Below are 6,833 nucleotides of genomic sequence, written 5' to 3'. Positions count from 1 at the left end.
CACCATAGAAACACCCCCTGTTAATAATTAATACATCTAATCTCAATCAATAAATTACATAACGAAAAGACACTCATTTCATTTCTGTTACACATTCATATTTGAATTTTAACAGGCATTTCCTTTCCAGAAATAATATTAACTGTGTTCATCTCTTTTAAAATATATATTAACGACTATATGACGTTATTAAAAATCTTTTTCTCTAACAACGCAAGCTCCCTCCATTTTTGAATGACCAACGTCTTTTTCTGTTTCTGAAGTAGAACAGCATCACACTTTGCACATGAAACATTTCAAATATTTTGTACTGGTGTTTTTTGTCGTAATCTCATTCACCCAGAGGAAGTCTTGAAATACAGACGAAACATTGGTGATAACATAACTCGGTTTGTTCCTTTTTATTTTTATTTCTCTATTTTGTCGGAATACTGTTTCCATTTTTCTCATCAAATATATATGTATATTTATTTAATTTATTTTATAATCCGTATATATATATATATATATATATATATATATATATATATATACTAATATTATACAAGCAGGACCTGTGTACCGGCTTTAGTTAGTGAAATATGCTAGTTAAACCACATGTAAACAAATTTAAACTACGATGTTAGTGGGAACTTCTGTCGGCCTAATAAAATAGCGAACACTTGCGCCCGTGTTCTAAAATCAATATACTGTGCAAGAGTATAGACGTAGTTTATATATATTTACATATTTAAGAGTTTAGCTTTGAAATAATGGCTTTTTCTGTTATGAATTGTTCCGAAAAATAAATTAGGACATTTTATTAAAATAAATAAGTGGCGCAAATACATTTGTTGGGAAGTGATAATTTTATAATATTACTCTTTATAAAAATTCCTTTTTTTTCTTTTTTTTTCGGCGTAATAATTAAAACAAATGCACGTATTTGAGGGCTAAACTCTTCAAATTAATCCAGAAGTAATATTTCGACTGTAACCATATTTATTATGTATAAATAATAAGGTTAAATTTTCCAAACAAGTTTAATTTGTGGTTTCTCACAGCTTTTCACATTTACCATCATTTGACAATATTTCAAATTCTTGCCGTATTAGACAATTTCTTAAAGTTTTCTGTGAATGCTTGCCTACCTGGTATTAAAAAGTACCAAATACCTTTTTTACACAATGATCACCACTTATCAAGGCCTAGAAGCTACTCAGGGATGAGGATTATTGCAAGTACATTACGTTAGTGTGGAGATTTGATGAAGTGTTTACTTAAGGGGGCGGTTCATTAGGAATTTGTTAACGTTGGACTTGAAGAATCCACGTTGTAGTCAGGTGGGAAGCAGGCAGACGGAACAGAGTTCCACAGACGTGCAGTTCTAAGAAAGAAGCTTTGTTCATGGAATCCACGTTTTGATTTAGGCACAGATATAGAGTGGGGAAAATTTTTCACAATCGATTCAGTTAAACGGGTGTTTTTCGTGAAATATTGGCGAAGGGGGACCAGAGATTGGAGTTCAGACGAGCACCTGCCATGGAAATAACGATAAAACAAAGATAGGCTCGCAACGTCTCTTCTGTGGGAGAGAAGTTGCAGGGTAGAGAAAAGGGCATCCCCCACTAAGCCACGAAGTCTATTTTGTACATTGTCAAGGCAGGATAGGCTGTTTTTAGCAGCTTCTGCCCAGATATGACAACAGTATTCCATCCTTGGACGTACTTGGCTTATATATAGATAGAGAAGTGCATCAGTAGTGAGATATCTTTTGGAGCGGTAGAAGGATCCCACAATCTTTCCAGCGACCTTGGCAGCAGACTTGATGTACGTGTTCCATTTCAGATCACGAGTGAAGGTCAAACCCAGAAGCTTGTAAAAACACGGGGCCTCACCCAGACGAGTGCCATCCATTTCAATTGATGCTAGATGGGGATCAGAGCGTTGATGATGTAAGGATAGGACTTTGGTTTTAGATGCATTAAAAGTAACTAGCCACGTCTTCCTCCATTGTACCACGCGCTCGAGATCAGAGGAGAGAGAATCAGAGAGAACTTTGTCATTTATAGCCTTTGCTGTGTTGCCGTAGATGGTCGTGTCATCAGCATAGATGTCAACGAATTATTTAAGTATGCGTTTAGGGAGGTCATTGATGTAGATCAGGAAGAGAGTTGGGTCCAGGATTGACCCCTGAGGGACTCCAGCATTTAAATCCCGGGCCCCGATTTTTGTCGATCTACCACTACTCTTATTAGCCTATCGGAGAGAAATTAATTAATGATTGAGAAAACATTTCCAGTTATACCGTAGCTGGAAATCTTGTGAAGTAGACCCTTATGCCATACCTTGTCGAAGGCCTTTGATATGTCAAGAGCAATTGCCTAGAAAGGAAGCCTCTGTCAAGAGATTCACTAATCATGTGGGATATAACCGTCAGCACATCTGCGGTAGATCTTGCAAAGCGGAACCCATATTGTTTGTCACTAAGAAGGTTGTTCCTGCTGAGGTGGTTGGCTATTTCTCTATTTAATATGGATTCCAGCAACTTACTCATAACACACAGGAGACTTATTGTTCTGTACTGAGAGGGAGATGACTTATCACCTGAATTCTTAAATACAGGGCAAACTGATGAGGTCTTCCAGAGAGTCGGAAAGCACTTCTCCTTAAGGCAGCGCTTAAATAGTTTCGTAAGTATGGGAGCAAGTTCTGGTTGAAGCTTTGTTAACACTATAATTGGGATGCTGTCAGGGCCAGTTGCTTTACTATAATCTAGGTTCTTGCTTAGCTTGGTGACCTCATGCACGGATATTTGTATGTTACCTCGCTTGTTCTGTGTTATAGGATGAAATATGGGATGTTGATGGCCTTCGTCGCATAAGGTATAATTAGCTGCCAAGTTCTTTGCAAATAGTTTGGCCTTGTCTGACGCTGACGAGATGACCCCTGGTCCATTGATAATGGTTGGGATAGAACGCACACTTCTGTTCAGGATCCTATTTGTTATTTGCCAAATTGGTGGGAACCAAGCCGCTGATCAGCTACCTTGGATTTAACAGACTGAGCATATAGCTCTTTTGCATTTTTTATTACTCTTTACAGTGGTTGCTGGCGGTTCTGAAAGCAGCTTTAGTCTCAGTGCATCTATTACGTTGGTAACTATGGAAAAATTATTTCTCTACGCGATAGCAGCAGCACATTCTGGGGAGAACCATGGCTGGCTGTTAGGTTTTTGTTGGAATGGTTTAGATGGTATTAATTGGTCTATGCCTACAATTAACCCTTCGGTCAGATCTGATGCTATAGAGGACACTTCCTTTTTAAACATGGAGTGCAGAGCTAAATCAGATATGTATGTACGGAAGCTATCCTAGTCAGCCATAGAGTATCGGTATACAGCACGGTGGAGGGGTACGTCTGGGGACTTCTTACATTTCGTTTTTATCTTAACTGATACGACGGAGTGGTCGGAGGATTCTAGAGGAGAATAAACGGAACATGAACATAGCTCAGGGGAATTTGAGAGAAAAAAGTCTAGGAGGCTTGCATATTGGGCACACCGGTGGGTTCGCGAACAATCTGAGTGAGGTCATAAGCAATGGCAAAATCATGACAAAACCTCCCCTCATCGTCTGTCTTATTTGAATGGGTCAGCCATTCCACGTTATGGACGTTGAGGTCACCACAGATGTGGATGTTAGCCGAGGGATGTGCAGACAGTATGTGGTCTATTTTCTCAGATATGCTCTTAAAGGTAGTAACTCCGCTGTTGTGGGGCCGATAGAGGGCAAATATAAATGCAGTGGTGTTAGCAAGTGCAAGCCTGAAGCACATAAAGGGTAAATTAGGATCTTCTCCAGAGATATCCCTGCCACACGGGAAGCCATCCTTAATGTAGGTACATATTCCATGCCCATGGCGATCTTGGAGGTCAGATTTAGCTGTTAAGTTAGAGTATCCGTTAATTATTAACTCATCTAGGGAAGTGATCTGCCTGTTCAGGTTTCACTTAGAAATACTATGTTCGGTTTCGTCTCCTGTAATTCGGTTTCAACCTCTGGAAGGTTGGAACGTAGACCCCTGATGTTGGAGAAGGATACCTGGTAGTAGGGGTCTACGTTGGAAGATGGGGTTCTAGGTTTTACCGAGCTTTTATTCTGGAGATATTTCATGTTGAGGTTTTGGGATTTGTAGAATAGGTCGGCATACTTGGTTAGAGCAGTACAGAGAGGGAAAGTAAGAGAGAAAAAGACAGGATTTTTTTGTAGAACACGAAAAGGTAAAGCCGTAACAATTACCCACTAGTATGGCATGGAGAGGCCCCACCAGATACTTCTGCATGGTCCAGATCCACTCACCAGATGGCAATACAGCAGTCCCATTGCTTTGTCCTGCTGATAGGACAGCGTCCTTAGTGGTTTATGCAAGGTTCCGGTCCCTGACTATCAGGCAGATAACGTCAGCCCAGACAAAACGTTTACCTCCAGCACCCTTACTAGTTACATGGCCACAAGGACAGACATGGAGACAGAAAAATTTCCGACATCTTAAACTACTGGTCACCAAGTACTACCGACCTTTAAGCAGCTTTTTCTTAACCCTTTGTCAGAAAAACCACTAATTAAATGAGGACTGAGGGACAAAAAAGGAGAAGCGAGAGTTACTGGTGCTGCCGAAAACACATCCACTGTATTATCTACTCTCCAATTCATATTTAAATATTAAGTATCTCTATGAAAAGTGTCAATCATTTATATGTAAGGACAGTTGAGGATGGATCTTTTTTTTTATTATTACATTTTCACCCCAAACAAGGCAAATTGCCACTTTGGTGTAGGGGGCTACTATCAGGGGCAACAACTACTGGGGCACTATGTAGGGATTTGGGCAGCAAGATGTCGGTTCACGTTACACTTGAACTTCTGCACGTCAGTACTGTTGGGGAAGCAGGGACCTGGAATGGAATTCCTGAGTCTAGCGGTTCTGGGGAAGAAACTATATATTTTACATCTAGAGATCTCTACAGTGTGGGGTGGGATTTAGCAGCCTGTCTGGTTTGTCGATGGTGCTCACGTCGTGGGGGCACACGTGTTTGCAGTTCGCCAGAGCATTCACCACTAAAATACTTGTAGAAAAGGCAGAGGGATGCAACATTTCGTCGATGGGACAGAGGCCGAAGTTTAGATATCAGTTCAGGGTCTATCAGGTTTGCGACTCTCTTTTGAACCTTGTCAAGGAGCGAGAGGCTAGTAGCAGATGCACCAGCCCAGATGTGACAGCAATACTCCATATATTGGCGAATGGTGGCCTTATAGAGGTGCAGGATACTTTCGGGTGTTAGTAATTTTCTAGCACGGTAGAGAGAGCCCACCTTTCTTGCAGCGGCCATGGCAATGTCTTCAATGTAATTGCTCCAACTCATGTTTCCTGTGAACGTTAGGCCAAGGAGTTTGAACGATGTACTCTCAGACTAAGAGTCGTTGGCAATCGCTATAGGTGGTAGAGAGGGTTTCTTGTAATTATTGAATGAAACTAGTTTAGTCTCGGCAGCATTGAACGCGACCAACCACTTTTGTCCCCATTCCACCACAGATTGGAGGTCTTCATCTAGTGTTTCTGCCATTTCTTTAGAAATGTGTTCATTCGTCTTCCTGTCGTGTCTGCCACAGAATGTAGTGTCATCAGCATATATACCCATCTCAGAGGCTATTTTGTCGGGGAGGTCATTTATGAATATCAGGAACAATAGAGGTGCAAGGATAGAACCCTGGGGCACCCCCGCATTTATATAATATTTTTAGATGTACGACTGTCGAGGACAACCTGGAGTTTTCTCTTATCTAAGAAGGATTTAATTATGTTAAGTATTCTACCAGTGATACCGTATGATCTAATTTTCCTGAGGAGACCCTCATGCCATACCCTGTCAAAAGCCTTAGATATATCTAGAGCTACCGCTCTGCCCTCCCCCACTTTGTCCAGTGAATGGTATATACGTTTAGAGATCACAGTTAGGATGTCTGCTGTGTAACGGGCTTGTCTAAATCCATATTGTTGGTCAGTCAGAAGTTTCGCATCTGTAAGGTGATGGACTAGAGCATGGTTTATTAAGGTATCAAACATGTTGGCAAAAAGTGGGAGGAGGCTAATGGGGCGATAATTTGATGGGTCAGTCCTTTCGCCAGAATTCTTGAATACTGGTACAACAGAAGCAGTTTTCCAACAGCCCGGAAAGCAAGATTAATTAAGGCATTTGTTGTAGAGTTTGGAGAGAACTGGAGCTACTTCGGCTGAGCACTTTTTTAATAGCACAGCTGGGATAAGATCTGGTTCACATCATTTTGAAGTGTCAAGATTATTTATGATAGCATGCACCTGAGCAGGGGTGGTTTTCATATCGTCTAGCGTGGCCTCTGTCTGCATAGGAAAGTTAGGTAGGGGGTGGTTGGAAGGGTCCAGTGTGGAGTTTGAGGCAAACCGACTGGCAAGCATGTTAGCCTTGTCGGTTGCTGAGGAGACAACCTCGTGATTGTTGGTTAGTGGGGGAATTGTTGATTGCCCATTATTGACTACACTGCTGTAGATTTTCCAGAAGTCTCGAGTTCCTAGTTTTTGTGCTTCGATGCGCTTTTTAGTGTGTTCCATAAATTCTCTCTTAGCTGTCGCTATTTCTTTCTTAACGTTATTTCTAGCTTCTATATACTTCAGTCTGTTTTAACTGGACTTATGTCGGTTAAACCTACGGTATGCAATCTGCTTTTGAGCAATGGCAGTTGCACAAGTCGACGTAAACCATTGGGGAGAGTGGGGCTTACTATAAAATTTCCGCCTGGGAACATGCGCTTCGATTG

The sequence above is a fragment of the Euprymna scolopes genome, chromosome 1 (genome assembly GCF_053919585.1).
Source record: "Euprymna scolopes isolate OS-2025 chromosome 1, ASM5391958v1, whole genome shotgun sequence".
In the NCBI taxonomy this organism is placed as follows: Eukaryota; Metazoa; Mollusca; class Cephalopoda; order Sepiida; family Sepiolidae; genus Euprymna; species Euprymna scolopes.
This window is presented reverse-complemented; position numbering follows the sequence as displayed.